Source organism: Stegostoma tigrinum, chromosome 20, assembly GCF_030684315.1.
Source record: "Stegostoma tigrinum isolate sSteTig4 chromosome 20, sSteTig4.hap1, whole genome shotgun sequence".
NCBI lineage: Eukaryota > Metazoa > Chordata > Chondrichthyes > Orectolobiformes > Stegostomatidae > Stegostoma > Stegostoma tigrinum.
Genome location: NC_081373.1, coordinates 16,350,154 through 16,368,560, shown reverse-complemented (window position 1 = coordinate 16,368,560; position 18,407 = coordinate 16,350,154). Strand labels below are relative to the sequence as shown.

Sequence of the window (18,407 nt, the reverse complement as noted above, 5' to 3'; positions counted from 1 at the left end):
CGAGAGTCAGACTATTGTTCCTTCATCTGCTACTAAATAAGATGGAGAACTGTATGAACTGAAAGGCTTCTTCCCTCTTTCTTTGCCAAACATTTCAGAGACCGCAACCGCGCCCCCCCCCCCCAAAAAAAAGGTCAAAATCCAAGGTCATTGCTCCCCGAAAGCTGCTGACTTTTCCCTTGATTACTTTGCAGTCACTAACACCAGCTGTGCTATTTCCTAATCTCTTCCCAGAAAAGGCATTTAGACAGCCTATTTAGTGTTTTCTCAATGTCAGGGGATTTCAGATTTGGTTCTTGGAACTAGTGAATGCAAGAGCCTCATTATTGGCAGCAACAGAGGTTTCCAAACACCAGAAATGCAGAGATCTCAGAAGTGTCATAGCCTCAACCTAGTTAATCATATCACAGTAGTAGATGACAATCTGTCATTGGGACAGAGGTCATGTAACAGCCATCTATCCCAGAATAACTGCTATCAAATGGTTGTTTCTGCATGCTGCTTTCACAGCTCTCAGAGAACAATCCTTTTGCAGTGAGAGTAGGTATTACTGAAACCAGAGGTAGCTGTGCTCAGCGTGTAGTGCACCTACTCCCTTGTCTGAAGGTCATGCCAGATACAGCTGCTGCTTCTTCCGGTGCAGTGACAAAGGAATGCAGTGCTGTCAGAGGATTGTGCTGCCTTTTGGCTGAGCTATTTTGTCTGCCACTCTTCCACGCATGCATGCATGCACACTTAGACCAGGGGTGCACATGTCACACCAGGAAAAGCTCACCAACATTGCTGTTTATGGGATCTTGCTATGCCAGTGTGCAGTTCTGGTCATTACTATTTCCTACAGTAGTGACAAGATCTTAAAGCTTTTTGTTGACAGTAAAGTATTTTAGTTGTGAAAGGTGATTACAGCAGCTCATAAGTTGTACTGTCGTGGTTGGCTGGCCTCGGACACATGGTTTACTTCTGTGCTGGAGAAAACGTCTTTGCTGCATTCTGGCAGCCAGGTACTGTCTGTGATGTCAATTTGGGTGAATAAAGCACAGTGAAGGTGTTTAAGTTTAGTTATCTGGTTGCCTTTGGGATTGTGTTACACACAACTGCTACCGAGTGAATCAGTGTACTTGTAGGATCAAATCTCCTTCCACTGAATGGTAAAACCTAGTGCACTGTCACACTCCAGACTGCCTTTCGATCCACTCACTTTCCACTCAACACCCTAAACGTCATTGGCGAAGTGATTATATTGTCATTGGGAGTAATAATCCATAGGCACAAGCGAATATTCTGGTGGCATGGGTTCAAATCCCACCATGATAGATGGTAAAATTTGAATTCCATTGATACAATCTGGAAGCAAAACTTGTCTAACCTTTGCTGATTGTCACTTTAAGGAGTAAAATCTGCTACACTTGCTTGATCTGACCTACAAGTGTCTTCAAACCTGTAGCAATGTAGTTCACTCTTAACTTCCTTCTGAAATGGGCTGCCAGGTTAGAGAGTACCAAATTAAGAGATTAGAGTGCCTAGCAGTGCAAAATTAGAGATAGTCAGTAAATGCTGGCCTTGTCAGTGACGCCCACATCCTATGAAAGAATAAAGGCAAAAACATCTGAGCAACAACTCATCGGCAGACCCTCCAGAAGTTTTCATATTTAAACTTTAGTTTTATTTTTCTCCTTGCCTGTCTTTTGCTGTAGCTTTGTTCTATAGACTCTAACAACTGCAACAGTCACTTTGGAGGAGTGTAATCAGCAACTTGGGAAAGGACACAAACTATTCTCAGGGTCATCACAAGTTAATGATTTAATCAAAGTATGCAAAAAAAATCCTGACTTTTACCTGTCTGTTGGAATCGTGATAACAAAACATTGACTAGGTTTCTGCACTTAACAAGAATTACTGCTTATTGCAAATAAGTACATTCTAATCACAAGTAAAAAGTTATGACCTGTCAGTACACAGTTGTCATTGTTGAAACGTTCAGACTGATTCGGACAAACAAAAATGTTGGTTTTATGGGTGGAGGGATAAAAGACTTATTAGCTAGACCACCTCAAAGCAAACATGCAATTTCAACTTTCTAAATTGGAATCTGACTGCTTATCCAAGTTTCAGGCCAAAACTCCCCTTCAGTACTGAAGAAGGGTTTTGGCCTAAAACATTGACTCACCTGCTCCTCAGATGCTTGTCTGACCTGCTGTGCTTTTCCAGTCTCGCACCTGTTGCCTCTGGCTTCCAGCATTTGCAGTTCTTACTGCCTCCTGCTCGTCTAAGTTATTGCCTGAACAAAACTTAGCAGAAATCCCCAACTGTGCCATATACTCAAATTAGCACTTTTATGTCTTTGTACTGAGTCCTCATCACACTCTGATTTTGTCGAAAGTGGGCTGGAAGATAGCGAATCCATATTTGTCAACACTTGTATGCTGCTCTGTTCAAATTCAGTTAGGGATTGGCAACAAATGCAGGTCTTGCCAGAGTACAAATCCTGGGGAAGCAAATAAGGAAACCAGAGAGAGAATCTCTAGATTCTCATTCATTGAATGGAGTGCTAAAAGTGTGTGCTTAGCAAGGCAGAGGTCAGGTTACTTATTTTAAATGAGTGACCCTGAACACTGCATGTTTGTTCATAGTTCATCTTGATTATTGAGCCTCTGAACTGAAAGTGAAGCTGTCATTTGGCTCAACAACATGGCACATGTTTGCAAAATAGATTTTAATTTGGTTGTAGTTGTTATCCAAAGATACCCAAGAGGGTGGATTTGTAGAAAAATGGGGAAACAGCAGCAGCTTCAAACTAAATTGGATTGCTCTTATGAATAGATTGTATGTACACAATGTACCAAAGGATTGAGAGTTTTGAACTGAATTTACTGTCTTGTTTGGCAGATGTTTTTATTCATACACTCAGCCAAATACTAGTAGATGGCACTCCTATTCTGGGAAGGGGTGCAGGCAACAATTCTTGGAGCCATTCCTGTCCTCAGCATTGGGGAAATTAGGATTGTTGAGGTGGTGTTCTGATGCTGCAGCTGGCACAATGTGCTGTGAACAGTGAATAATGCACTGTTGGTAGTACCATTTTTAAGATAGATTGAACTGAGATTCTGTCTTCCTGTTCAGTGCATGTAAGTAATCCAGTTCAAAGAGCAAGGACTTCCCTTGCTGATAACCCTTGAATAAAACAAAAATGCTCAGTTTCTTTCATAATGGGAACTGCAGATGCTGGAGAATCCAAGATAATAAAATGTGAGGCTGGATGAACACAGCAGGCCCAGCAGCATCTCAGGAGATGCTGCTGGGCCTGCTGTGTTCATCCAGCCTCACATTTTATTAACTTGCTCAGTTTCTTTTACTGTTTTAAGGGATGTGAATGTTACTGGCTAGGCCAGGATTTATTGCCTACTTCTCTTTTCCTGAACCACTGCAGGTTTTTGTGTATTCCTGTGGTGTAGGGACAACTACAGTGCTGATAGGAACAGTTCCAGGATTTAGACCCAGTGATAGTGAAGGAATTGTAATAGAGTTCTCAATCAGGATGATTAGTAGTTTTGAGAGGAATTTAAAGGTGGTGGTGTTCTCATTCACCTTGTCCATTTTAGGTGTGGAAATTATGGGTTTGAAGATTGTGTTGGAAGAGCATTGGTCAATATTGCAGTGCATCTTGTAGATGGCACATAGTACTGCTGGTCATGCAGACTGCTCTGTCCTGGTTGAAGTCAATTTTCTTGTATTGTTGGAGCTACACTCAGCCAGACATCTGGGGAGTATCGCATTGCAATCTTGACTTGTGCTTTTGAAATGGTGCAGTCTTTAGGAAGTCAGCTGAGTTATGCACTGCAGAATTCTTAGCTTTTAGTAGCCATGGTATTAATGTGGCTGGTCCACTGCAGTTTTTGGTGAATGACATCTGTAGGATATTTGTGGGGGCGCAGGTTTGGTGATCCCAATAACATTGAATGTCAAGGAGCGTTTTAAATTTAAATAGAGATGGTCATTGTCTGACATGTGGTATTAACGTTATTGCCCCTCACCAGCCCAAGCCTAGCCAAGTTCACGTCTTGCTACTTATGGACCTGGACTACTTCAGTATCTGAGGCATTGTGAATGGTGGTGAGGGTTGGAGCAAAGAGAAATTGTCCAGATGTCTTGTCTAGTCCATCAAAGTTAATTTTATATGAGTAGAATAGTTGGAATGGTTTGTGTTTGTGTTAGGTCTCTGAAACAAGTCACCTACTCCTTGCCCTCTTCCTATGGCCCTGCACATTCTCTTCCTTTATGAGTAATGATCCAATTTTCCCTTGAATTCCTTGATTGATTGAACTGACCTCCACATTCTCTATGCATTCTCGTTATAACTTCATGATTAGAAACATTTTTCTTTAAGTTGTCATTGTTTCTTTTGCTGGTTGCCTTAAAAATACACCCTCTTGTTCTCCCTTTCAGCAGTAGGAACAGTTTCTTCCTATCTACTCTGTCCAGACCCCTCATGATTTTGATTATCTCTGTCAAATTTCATCTCAACCTGATCTTCCTCAATGAGAACAGCTGGTGTTCTCCAGACTGACTATATAATTGAAATTGCTCATCTGAGGGAGAATCCTCATAAAACATCTCTGCACCCTCTCTCATGCTTTCAATGCTTTCCTAATGTGTATCCAAACTGGATGTAGTACTCCAATGTTTTATGCAAGTTAAATATAACTCCCTTAATTTTGTACTCTGCCCCTGTTGATAAGCTCGATGATGCTGTTTGCTTTATTAACCACATTTTCAACCTCTCCTGTCACCTTACTAATTATTTGTGCAAATGTACACCTGGATCCCTTTTAATTCCCCCATCCCCTTTAGAACTGTACCCTTAATTTATAGTGGATATCTGCAATTCTTCCCACAAAAATGAATCACTTCACACTTCTCTGCAATAAATTTCTTCTGCCACTTTGCTGCACATTATATCAATCTGCCTAAGTACTTAAAATTCTATATTATCTCCTCATGGTTGCTAATGTTTCCAAATTTTGTGTTTTCTGCAATGTAGGAAACACAAGTCTAGGTTATTTAATATACATCCGGAAGAGTAAGGATTCCACCACTGACCCTGAGGAAACTCCCCTACAGTCCTGCCTGAAAAAATCATTGTTTGCCAATACTTGGTTTCTTGTCAAACACTAATTTTGCGTCCATTTTGCCTGACTGCTACGTAACTGATTTCAAGGAGTGTGTGTGCATTTGTTTGATTGTCCTCAGGTTGAATATAATGGAAAGATTGCTGGTAGAATCACTCTAGTGTTTTAATATGTTGCTGATTCACACTTTATCTCTCATTGTAGCACCAGAGGGTGTGACAAAACTGCCTGATACGCCAGACTTTTGTTGACTTGTGGACCTCTTTGCCAAACATTCACTGCTGTAGTTTGTAAAAAACTGAGCTCGTGATACTGATCCAGTGTTGGTTCTTCTCATCAATGGTGGCCATTTGAGAGAGGTGGCTGCCAAGGTCTGGGAAGTGCTCAACGTATTCCAGAGTGTCTCTTTCAATGTGTGTGGGAAGTGGAATATTTGACTGACTAGGTATGTGTTGATATACATTTTGTTCTGCCAACATTCAAGGACAAATTTTTAAAAAATTCACTCATGGGATGTGGGCATCACTAGTTGGCCAGTATTTATTGCGTGTCTCTAGTTGCACTTGAGAAGATGGTGGTGAGTTGCCCTCTTGATCTGCTGCAGCCCACATGTTGTAGATTGATCCACATGTCTACGTAGGTTTCCTTTGGGTGCTCCAGTTTCCTCCCACAGTCCAACGATATGCAGGTTAGCTGGATTAGCCACGCTAAATTGCCCATAGTGTTCAGGGATGTGCAGGCTAAGAGGATTAGCTGTGGGAAATGTAGGGTTACAGGGATAGGGTAGGGGGTGTGGGTCTGGATGGGATGCTCCTTGGAGAGTTGCTGTGGATTTGTTGGGCTGAATGGCCTGTATCCACACTGTGGGGATTCTACAAACAAAACAAAAATGCCCTTGGGGAGGGAATTCCAGGATTTTGATCCAGCAAGAAGAAAGGAATGGTGACTGGGTTGGACAGGAACTTGCAGATGGTGGTGTTCCCAAGTATCAACTACTTTAGTCTTTTTACATTGAAGTGCTTGGGTGTTTGGAGCATGTTGACTCTGGTTCTTTTGTAAATTTCTGCAGTGGATCTTGTAGAAAGCACATACTCTGCTATTGAGCATTGGTTGTGGAGGAAGTAGATGCTTGTGGATGTGGTGGCTGTCAAGGGCTGCTTTGTCCTGGATGGCGTCAAGCTTCTTGAGTATTGTTTCATCCATCCAGGCAAGTGGGACTCACTACTGACTTGTGCCTTATTGTTGATGGATAGGCGATGGGGAGTCAAGTATGTAACTCACCACAGTATTCTTAGCCTCTTACCGGCCCTTGTAGCCACTGTTTATGTGGTGAGCCCAGTTAAATTTGTGGTTGGTGGTAACACCCAGGATGTTGATAGTGATGGTGACATTAGTCATTCAGTGATGGTAACACCATTGAATGTCAAGAAGCAGTAATTAGATTGTCTGTATCTTTTTGGAGATGGTCATTGCCTGGCATTTGTGAGTCACTATGTTGCTTACCACTTGTCAGCCCAAGCCTTGATATTGTTCAAATGCAACACGATCAGGACATTACTGCTTCAGTTGCTAAGGAGTTGCAAATGGTATTGAATATTATATCGGCAAATGTCTACACTTCTGACCTTTATGGAGGGAAGATCATTGAAACACCTGAAGGAGGTTGGGCCTGCAGCATCACTGTGAGGATCTGTGGCAGAGATGTCCTGGAGCAGAGGTGACTGACCTCCAACAACCAGCATCATCTTCCTGTGTGCCACATATGACTCCAACCAGCAATCGGTTAGCCTCCAATACCCAATGATTCCACTTTTGCTAGGGCTCCTTGTTGCTACACACCTTCACATGTGGCAGTGATGTCAAGGGCCATCACTGTCACCTCATCTTTGAAATTGAGCTGTTCTGTCTGTGTTTGAATCAAACTCAAATGAGTGAAATTAAGTGACCTAGGTAGAATCCAAATTGGGCATCAGTGAGCAAGTTATTGCTGTGCAGGTGCTGCTTGATAGCATTATTGATGACTCCTTTCATCACTTTACTGACAATGGAGAGTAAACTAATGGTGTGGTAATTTGATTTGTCTTGATTTGTGTATAAGATATTCCATGTTGGGTAGATGCCATTGTTGTAACTATACTGGAAATGCTTGGGTACGGGTGCAGCAAGTTTTGCAGTACAAGTCTTCAATGCTGTTGCAGGAATATTGTCAAGGGCCATAACCTTTGCACTATCCTGTGCATTCAACTATTTCTTGGTATCAAGTGGAGTGAATTGAATTGGCACTTGTGCAATCTTCAGCCAGAAGTACCAAGTACTTCAGTCTTCAGCATTACCTTTTGCACTAATGTATTGGAATCTTGCATCATGGAAGTTGAAGATATTTGTGGAGCTGCCTCCTCCAGTGAGTTGTTTAATTGTCCATTGTCATTTGCAACTGGATGTGGCAGGATTGCAGAGCTTAGTTCTGATCTGTTGGTTGTGGGATTGCTTAGCTCTGTCTATTACTTGCCGCTTATGCTGTTTGACGTCACCAAGCTGACACCTCACTTTTATATATGCCTGGTCAGGCTCCTGGCATGCCCTCCTGCTGTCTCTATTGAATTAGGGTTCATCCTCGAGCTTGAAGGTACTGGTTGAGTTGGAGATATGCTGGGCTGTGAAATTGCAGATTCTGGTGTACAAATCTGTTGCTGTTGATGACACACAGTGCCTCATGGGTGTCTAGTTTTGATTTGCTAGATCTGTTCAAAGTCTGTTCCATTCAGCATGTGATAATGCTGCACAACACAATGTGAAGGCAGGACTGTGTGGCGGTCACTCTTACTGATACTGTAATGGACAGATGCATCTGCTGCAGCTGATCGGTCAGGAAAAATACAACATTGAAGTGATCAAGAGGGAAATCCTAGTGCAGGGTAGGCCACCACACTGCAGACATTTGCACTTTACAGGTCATATATTTGTGACGGACAGTTTAGTTTTTGCAGGGAGGTGACTGTGGCTGAAGAGTTGCCCATGACACAAGTGTTAAATGTTCAACTTCGAAGTGAATAGCCACTATTGACTGAATTGTAAATAGCAAGGGTACATTCTTCAGCCTTCCTTGATGCTAGTCTGAATATTGAAGGTGTCAGTTTCAGAGATCTGTCGAAACTTAACAGTTTTGACTCAATCTGGAGCAAATGCAGCATTGCGATGATGATTCTTGCATCCCCGGATCTTTGAAACACATAACACAGAAGTGTACAACTTATTGCATTGGTGCTTTGATGGATACAGTGCAGCATTCCTGGAGTTGATTTCATCGTATTCCTTTGCATTGTCTGACATGTTGGACGTTTATCTGAAAGGTCTGATGCCACACCATTAGAATCTCTAAATAACGGGAAGTAGATGACTCTGGAGAATAAGTGACAGTGTTTTCTCTGATAATTATAAGGAAAGTATTTTATAGTTTCTATGATATGATTTATTGCCATTCTTTGAAAGTAGCTAGTTGTTATATTTCTGTGGGCAAGGAAAGTTCTCCAAATGTGGAGGATGAGTGCTTGAAGTCCTGAGGTGAATAAATGCCTATCAGATTTGATGACCCCATGAATCCCTCTACCACTGGATAATTTCAAGGCACTTGAGTAGGTAGATGGGGAGGTAATTCCCCTGGCTGGTGAATTGAAAGCCATCTTTCAACAAATAGGCAGGAAAGTGGTGTTTTGGTCATAACCCAGTTAGCTTGTATCACATTAAATGATGAAGTCGTCTTGAGGGCCTAAATATTTGTGCAACATGGAGACTCCTTCTCCAGATAAGAAGTGGATCACTTTAAGAATGCAAGGAGAAACTTCTTCACTGAAAGGACTGTGAAGTTTTGGAATTCTTTATCCCAGAGTGTTGTGAATGTTCCATCATTTAATATACTTAAGACTGGTCACAACAAATTTATGGTCTCAAGGAATTGTGGAAAATAGGAACTGGGCAAACAATATCAACCATGATAATAGCGAATGGCAGAAGAGGCTTGATGGTCCATGTGGTTTATTCCTGTTCTAATTTCTTGTAATGGAAATGCCTTCAGTGTGGCTGCCTACTGACTGGAGGTAGATAGCCAATTAATAGTTACTTGCTGCTTGCACTGGGATTGAACCAGCATGGATAGGCTCCTATCTACGTGGGGAAATTGTCAGCAACCTCTTGGATGGGTTTCCAGGCTAGGATCTTCCATTCTGGCTGGTCCATAGTCTACAGTGGGACCTTCTGACGGTAGTTGCTGCGACTGAGGGTTTAGCCGGTTTTTGTTGGAACCTGCCATTTAGCCCTAACTGGACCTTTGAGCCTATCTCAACATCCTATAAGATGTAGAAACAGAAATGGACCATTCAATGTATCTGATCTGCAATTTAATGAGATCATCGTTGATCTGATCATCCTCCACTCCACTCCATACCTTTTACCCATAATCCTTATTCTTTTCTGATTTAAAAATTTGTCTATTCAGTCCTGAGGAAGAGCCACCGTACCCGAAATGTCAACTGTTTTTTTTCCCCTTCACAGAGGCTGCTGGACCTGCTGAGCTGTTCCAGCAATTTTGTTTTTGTTCCTGATTTACAGCATTCACGGTTCTTTTGGTTTTTAAAAATCTGCCTATCTCAGCCTTAAAATGCTTTGCCTCAACAGCTTTCTGTGGCAAAGCATTCTCCAGATTCACAGCCCTTGGAATGAATTCCTCCACTGTAAGGGTAGTGACTGTAGAGAAATTCTGTCTTTCCCACGCTGCAAACTCGAGTGGTTATCTATGCTACTGAACTGCTAGCCAGAATGAGCCACACTTCTCAGTTGGTGGGTGAATACCCATCTTATTCTGCCAACTGTCTGTGCATGCTCAAGATCCTTCTTCAAACCCGGTGATGTGACTTCCTTGCCTTTGGAAAAATGCAGCCTACAGTTTTGAAAGCATTTGATAAGAGACAGTTGTTGTGTTTCATTGTTCCCATTTTGGCCATTTTTGTATGATCAACCCATGAGTGTTGGCAAACTGTTGAAATGTGAGCACTTCACAGTCAAATCCATTGGATGTCTGTCTGATTACTGTTTTTTTTAGCCCCTTGGAGTTAGAAGCCGAATCCAGTCCTATCTGTGTACTGAACCTGCAGCTGATTGAAATCAAACTTTGGATTGACCTAGTTTTGTGCTCAGATACTGCCTGGTCCTGGTGAATCCACTGAGGCAGTTTCTGATTTTGTCTTGTTGGCTCCCTCAGGAGATTGTTGAAGATCCTATTGCACTGTTAACAAACAAACGGAAGGTTCTCGAATTGTACTGAATAACATTCCAAATTCAATGAAGACTGAGTATCTGATCTTTTGTCTCCTGCAGCATGGGATCATTGGTATTGATTGGTTGCTATTTTTCTACATTACAACAGTGAACAGCACCTCAAGTATTTCACTGATAATGAAACATTATAGAAATACAAGTTTGCTCTTAGCTTTTTCATTTGTTTTATTAAATGTAAAATTAGACACTCTACTTAGTTGGCATTCCTACTGTGCAGAATCATGGATCATTACGTCACAGAAGGTCACCATTATCATTGTGCTTTCCATCATTGTTGTGCCCTTTTTTTCATACTTTCTATTTTTTTCAATTTCCTGACATCCTTTTGTGCTTTTTTTGGGGAAATGTGCCCTTTAGCTACCTCGTCAGAAAGTAATAGAAATCATTTTCCCATTTCACCACTTCAATTTTTTAAAATCTTCACTCTTTAGAGCAGATGTAGTTTGCTAACCTTGCATTGATGTTTTCAAAATGGTGCTGGCTTGGTTTTGGGGTCATGGGTTTTGTTGGCAACCAGCTGGGACAATGCTTATATGGGGTACTCTCTGCTCCTGTTCCTAAACCCAATCTCTCACTGTTATATTCCCAAAGTATATCAGATTGTTTTGAAAACTCATCTCCCATCCACTCCTCCTCAACTCCTCCAAAAAAACACAAACAAAATCAGGTTTCACATGGTAAGTTCTGTGATTCTGATTCTATACCTGCATAGATATTGTTCAGGCTTCTATCATCACTTTTGGACTATTAAGGGTAGATATTGAAGATGAATGAATAAAGAAACAGCGTGGGTGGCGTGGAGGCTCAGTGGTTAGCACTGCTGCCTCACTGTGCCCGGGACCAGGGTTCAATTCCACATTTGGGGTGTCTGTCTGTGTGGAATTTGAACATTCTCCCTGTGTCTGTGTGGGTTTCCTTCAAGTGCTCTGGTTTCTTCCCAAAGTCCAAAGATGTGCAAATTAGGTGGATTGGCCATGCTAAATTGCCCATTGTGTCCAGGGATGTGCAGGCTAGGTGAATTAGTCATGGGAAATGTGGGCTTCCAGGGATAGGGTAGGGGAATGGATCTGGGTGGGATGCTGTTTGAGGGTTTGATGTGGACTGGTTGGGCTGAATGGCCTTTTTTTCTGTAAGGATTCTATGGAGCTATTATTCAAGTAGTAACACGCACTGTTAGTGAGGGGTCACTTTTTGTGTGAAGCTAATGTTTGCCTGGTAACGTCTAATGTCATTGCATTTTCTTCCTCATTACCCGAGTTCTCCTGCTGCAAAGGAAAGTAGATGAACCTGTGTAGGTCAGAAGATTGATGCTTGGTTGGTTAGGCTATATAGATTGAGTCTGTGACTTTACTATGCAAAATGGTCTCTTTTCACGCTAACCCTCTCTGTTTTGGACACCATTTTGGCTGTAAAGGATGAGTGAAAATGTGAGAAATCAAGTACTAGTTAGGGATCCCAAATTATTTTTTCAAAACCTTGAAAGTTGTGGAAGGTAAGGAATTTTGTAGTTAAGAGTTTGTAGAAAGGATTATGTTACAATATCAGAATGTATGATTGACCTTGTTTTCAACATGTGAATTGGAAGGTGTGCAGAATTGCTAATGGTTTCAACGAACAACTAAATACTGTGGCAGCTGAAACTTCAAATTTCCAACAGAATGCTAGAAAAACATTCAGCAGGCCTGACAGTAACTGTAAGTTGTGAAGAAGAACCGTATTGGACTCCAAACATTCCTTCCTGCAAAGGAGCCACCAGATCCACTAAGTTTTTTTTTCTTATTCAACTATTTTTCTAACCACCCTGTTTGAGATGATATTTCGCACCTCTGGAGCAGGTGGGACCTGACGAGGAGGCCTGGGTTCCAGGAACAGGGATATTGCCACCACACCATAAGAGGGCCCTGCTGAGTTGTTTTCACTTATTTGTTTAATTTATCATAGCTAATGAGTTCCTAAATTTGGGTACGGGGATCATTAAGCATAATGGGAATAAGTAAAGAGAGAAGAATTGAGATTAGAAAAGGGTTACGAAGCCTTCTCCTGCTGCTCTGGTCTAGTATGTGCAAAGTTCAACAAGTATCATCTATACGACAAAAACAAAGTTGCTGGAAAAGCTCAGCAGGCCTGGCAACATCTGTGAAAGATAAGAATTAACATTTCGGGTCCGGTGACCCTTCCTCTGAAGTATCATCCATATCTGGTTTGGATTTTATGGTTCACTTTTTTAAAAAAAAAATCAGTTGTCAAGTTTGCTAGAGGTTTTCTGTTAATAGCCTCAGCAACTGAAATGTGACAGTTCGAGCTCAGAAGTTATGTTCAGACACAATGTAACGAACTATGACAGGACTAAGGATTATTGCACGAGATGGCATTTAATGGACTTAATATCCTGAAGAAATTGATTTTAAATTATTAGCAGACGCAACAATCATTTTAATGCCTGTAGTTTAGGACTTGGAGAAGATCAAGATACAGCCAGTTGTACTGATACCAAACTGGTGATTTCTGTGTACTGATTAACAAAAAAAGTAATGAGTGTTGATGGAATTGAAAATGAAGGAGAAATATGGTTGAAGAAAGGATCAAGCCCTTAAAACCAAGAATCATTGGGAGGAAGCATCAAAAGGTGACTCCTTAGTAGCAGCTGCGATACAACACTGAATGGAGACTGGGTAACCAAGAAATGAGGTTACGATGCTGGCTTCATACCACTGATTACAGTTGGCGGAAGGGGACCAACACTTTATCTGTTTCACCCCACAGCTAGCGTACTTCCTGTTGGCTGAGAAAGGAGGGTTGCTGTCGCACTCGAGGAGGAGTTTGCGGCCTTTCGTCCCCTCTCCCAGCTGTAGGAGGTAAGATGGAGGGGATCTGCTACAGGTGGGAGAAACAAAAGGGAAACAGGAAATGTGTGCCCTGACTCGCCAATGGGAGATAATATTCTTTGCAGATATATCTGGGCAGGTTCAAGTATTGATTCTGCTGGTTCATGAAGATATTTCGATCAGTTTAATGGCTAGGAGACAATGACTGCAGACTAAGGTAATTCATTGACTGCTAATTTAATACACTAGATGTATAGGTCTTGTGGCCCAGTGGTAGTGTCCCTACCACTGGGCCAGAAGGTCCAGGTTCAGGTTCCACCAGCCCAAGAGGTGTCATAACATGTTCAAGCATGTTGATTTAAAAATGGCTACATAAATCAATTGTTCTTAGTTGGGACCCAGACGGCCCCCACAGAACCCCATTATGGGACAGGTGAGTATTCTTCCTGGAGGAGCTTTCCTGGTTTGTTCTTTGGCACCCTTAATTGATGAATTCAGTTGAAAATAATACCAAACCATGTAGAGAGGAGCAGGAAGGCTAGTGTTTTGGACCTATACCCTTTTCTGAAGAAGGATCTAGGCCTGAAACATCAGCCTTCCTGCTCCTCTGATCCTGCTTGGCCTGCTGTGCTCATCCTGCTCTACACCTTGTTATCTCAGATTCTTCAGTTCCTACTATCATTAAGCCATGTAGTACTGAATTAGATAGAAGTAGTCTAAGAAGGAATATGAGGAATAAACAGACATTAAAAATTCATTTATGTAAATATGCAAAGTAAGGTGAACCTGCATGTAGCTACAAACCATTTGGAAAGAGGTCAGTTGTCTCACTTTAAGAACATAACTGCATGCATTCCTCAGGATAGTATCCTAGGCCCAACCATCTTGAGCTCCTTCATCAGTTACCTTCTGTCATCATGAGGTCAGATGTGGGAATGTTCGCTGATTGCACAGTGTTCAGCACCAAACATGACATCTCTCATACCAAAACCATTGATGTCCAAATGTAGCAAGACCTGGACAATATTCAGGCTTGGGCTGACAAGTGGCAAGTAACTTCTGTTACTGCTGTGATGCAGCCTTGTAAACAAGGCCATTTTGAAGTATTTGCAAAGATAGTAGGAACTGCTGATGCTGGAGTCTGAGATAACCAGATGTGGAGCTGCATGAAGGGTCCAGAAGAAGGATCCAGGCCTGAAACATCAGCTTTCCTGCTCCTCTGCTGCTTGGCCTGCTGCGTTCATCCAGCTCCATACCTTGTATGGAAGTATTTGCAGTTCGGCTAAACTGAAATAATTTCATCTGCTGTCATGCCTGTGGACAGGAGAGAGTGAATGGGTTGCGGCTATTGTCCCTGGAGCATTGGAGGCTGAGGAGTGACCTTTATAGACGTTTATGAAGTCATGAGGGTCATGAATAGGGTGAATAGCCAAGGTCTTTTCCCTGGAGTGGCGGACCCTAAAACTAGAGGGAGGGGTCACTGGATCCAAAACATTAACTCTGATTTTTCATCACAGATGCTGCCGGACCTGCTGAGCTTTTCCAGCAACTTCTGTTTTTGTTCTAGAGGGCATAGGTTTAAGGTGAGATGGGAAGGATTTAAAAAGGACCTAAGGGGCACTTTTTTATGCAAAGGGTGGTGTGTGTATGGAATGAAATGCCAGAGGAAATGGTGGAGGCTGGTACAATTACAACATTTAAAAGGATGGGTATATGAATAGGAAGGGTTTAGAAGGCTATGGGCCAAATGCTGGCAAATGAGACTAGATTAACTTAGGATATTTGGTTGCCATGGACAAGTTGGACTGAAGGGTCTGTTTCCATGCTGCACAGAAAAAGTGAATAATTATGCCTTCTTAAGTTTGTCCTCTGAAGGCTGGATGACAATGTGATAGCCTTTCCTGTGCTCATAGATGTGGGAAGTTGCACGTTTGAGTTTAAGCATGGAGACACTGTTTTGTATGCAAGAGCTTCTGGATCCATTAAAGCTAAAGCACATGCTGTTTGTCTGACATCACAAACTGCATTTGGCCAATGAGGAAGTGATACTGTGAACTTGATAGGCAATGGAACTAGACAGGGCAGAGGGTTAATGCTGGTTAATGGAGAGTGGATTCGTGGGTTCAGAAATAATCGGTATGTGTTCTAGGGAGAGCAGAGAAACAAGTATGATCAGTAATGACCCAATAATGACTGACAGTGTTACAGGAGTAATGTGTGTAGAAGGACAATGAATGCTGTGTTGTGTCACACACAGCCCAGTAAATGCGACGGTGAAACAGACATCCATGTTTCTACACCTGCTTGATTACCAACAGTGTCAGCCAAGGCACCATTCTCTCCAGTTTAAGATTGTGAATAAGTCAGGTGCTTCAGTTCATTCTCTTTCTATCATTAGAAATGAAGGTTTCTGTACAGTTGACTTTTTGTTACGATGTTATTCAGATATATCATAAATACTGCACCATGATACCTGAGCTTTTCAGTGACATGGAGCTGAGTATCATCACTATGCCAGTTTTTTTTTTTCAGCATTATATTTGAATGAAGTCATGCCCTTTATGCTATCTGACATTGCTGGGAAGTGAGCCTCCTATATTCTTAGTATCAGAAGGGACCCTGGCACGGGTAAATACACGGATAAGAGTAAAATGCTGAGGAGAGGGGGATGGGTCAGTTGGGTGGAATGTTGTTGTATTTGACTCAGCAGTTAGTTTCCACACATCTGTGTCTTCACAGAGATCACCAGTTTGCACTTCCATAATGTTGCATGACTTTGTTCCTGCCTTAGCTTATTTTCTGCTGAAAACAGGGTCTACGTCTTTGTTACACCTCGACCGATCCCTACACGCTGTGAGATCAACTGGCAACCTAAACTTCATAAATCAGAGGTCATCTAAGACTCTGTTGAAAGTGTCCGCTCTTTCTTCAAATTCTAATTATTTTGTCAGCCCTATTCTCACTGACCTGCATTAGCATATGTTCAAGCCTTAATTTTAAAATACCATTTTCTGTTCAGATCTTTCCATGGCTATGCTCCCTTCACTGTCTGTAAGCTGCTCCAACCTGTTTAGTATTCTTTAATAATTTCATTTTGGCCTTTTGAACATTCCAAATTTTACTCATTCTACCAGCGAGTGATTTTTATTTGTTGTCACATGTACTGGAATACAGTGAAAAGCTTTGTTTACAAGTGGCACAGGCAGATCATAATAAGCGAAGGATGTACAGATCAAAACACTTAGAGGCATACAGGTTACGTCGCACAGGGTGTGCGCAGGACGAGATCAACATTAGCAAGATCAGCGTTATTTGATGCTAGAGAGTCCATTCATCAGTTTGATAACAGCCAGGAAGAAGCTGTTCTTGAACCTGCCTGTGTGTGTTTAGGGTTCTGTATCTTCTGTCGGAAGAGGTTGTAGGAGATCATTACCGGGGTGGGTCTTGTTGGTAGCCGTTCTGTTGCAGTGAGCTGTGTAAATGGAGTCCATGGATGGAAGGTTGGCTCCTGAGATGGTCTTGGCTGTGCACACCACCTGTAGTTTTTTACTGCCCTGGGCAGAGCAGTTACCATTCCAGGTCATTATGCACCTGGACAGTATTGTTTCAGTGGGTCCATCTGTAGAAGTTGGTGAGGGACATTATGGACATGCCAAATTTCCTGAGCCACCTCAGGAAGAGGCATTGTTGTACCATCTTGATTGTTGCATCTACATGGGAAGTCCAGAACAGGTTCTTGGTTATCAACACTCTGAACTTGATGCACTTCATCCTCTCAACCTCAGTTCTGTTGATTGTAGATGGAGGCACGTTCTCTTCCATTCTTTCTGAAGTTGATCAGTTCTTTAGTTTTGCTGACATTGAGAGACAGATTGTTTTCATTGCACCATGTCACCAAGCCCTCTATCTCCCTTCCGCAGTTTGACTTGTTGTTAGATATCCATCTCAATGTGGTGGTGGTGTCAATGAAATTGTAGATGGTGTTCATTCAGAATTTGGCACCACGGTTGTTGATGTAGAGAGTACAGTCGGGGTCTGAGGACACATCCTCGGGTGCTCCAGTGTTGTTTTACTGTGGAGGAGGTGCAGTTACCTATCCTCTCTGATTGCGGTCTATGGGTCAGAAAGCTGAGGATCCAGTTGCAGACAGAGGAACTGAGACCAAGGTCATGGAGCTTTGAGATCACTGTAGAGGGGATAATGGTGTTGAAGGCAGAGTTGTAGTCAACAAGCAGGAGTCTAACCTAGGTGTCTTTAATATCAATATGTTCCAAGGATGAGTGCAGGGCTGGAAGGATGGCATCCTTTGCGGACCTGTTACGTTGGTAGGCAAACTATTGGGGATCGTGGCAGGATGGGAGGCTGGAGTTGATGTGGGCCATGATCAGTCTTTCAAAGCACTTTGTGATTTTTTTGTAGACAGATGACAGTCAGTGGTGGCTATACCTTCAGTTGCTTAAGTTCTCAGCTCCAAAATTGTGTATTACTGAAAATGGCATATTTTGAAGCTTTTTGTCTTGCATTCGTCAGGATAATTAACAAGAAATGCCAATGTAAAGTAGTAGCAATATTAATCTGTATGGAAACAGTGTGCTGATTGCTAATACAGAAATTTAGCATTTGGAAAAATATTGCTTTTACTTTTATAGTGGTATTCCTTTTGATTTTATTTTGGGAGCAAAATAAAACTTTTGACAAAATGTCTTTTTTTTTTGTCAGCTGTACTCAAGTTCTGTGCTAACAAATGACTCTGGAACCCCCTCAATTTCTCTACCTGTGTTTTATTCTTTTAAGGTGCTTCTTAAAATGTATTTATTTGGCACAGTAATGTCTAATGTGGTTTAATGCCCACACCCTAAATAGGGCTGGGATTGTGTGAAAGAAACTTGTATGGACTTATTTTAAAGAGTGAAGGAAAATAAGTGATAGAATAATACCTGGTGAAAGGCAACTGTACTAATTAAATGGGATGCAGTGCTGGGAATGTTGGCTGAACGTCCAGGCTTGGTTACACTGCAGATGAAGTGCTATGATTTTCTGTCTGTAAAAAGAGTCGACTCTGGGCAAATGTTATCCATGTGTTCAAATTCCTTAAAAGGATTAATAAATTGAACTTTTTGTTTGT

General features: G+C 41.9%; 1 protein-coding gene across 4 annotated transcripts in view; it reads left to right on the top strand.

The window, feature by feature from the left end:
* Positions 1–18,407, top strand: part of nt5c2a (5'-nucleotidase, cytosolic IIa) — an 83,716-nt gene that overhangs the window by 19,323 nt on the left and 45,986 nt on the right. Inside the window, exon 1 of one of the 4 annotated variants that reach the window (XM_048550796.2) lies at positions 13,229–13,312. The exons of the other annotated variants lie outside the window; for them this stretch is intronic. The gene's annotated coding sequence lies outside the window, so the exon portion shown is untranslated. Of the gene's footprint in view, positions 1–13,228; positions 13,313–18,407 lie in introns of those variants that run through there. 4 annotated transcript variants of the gene reach the window in all.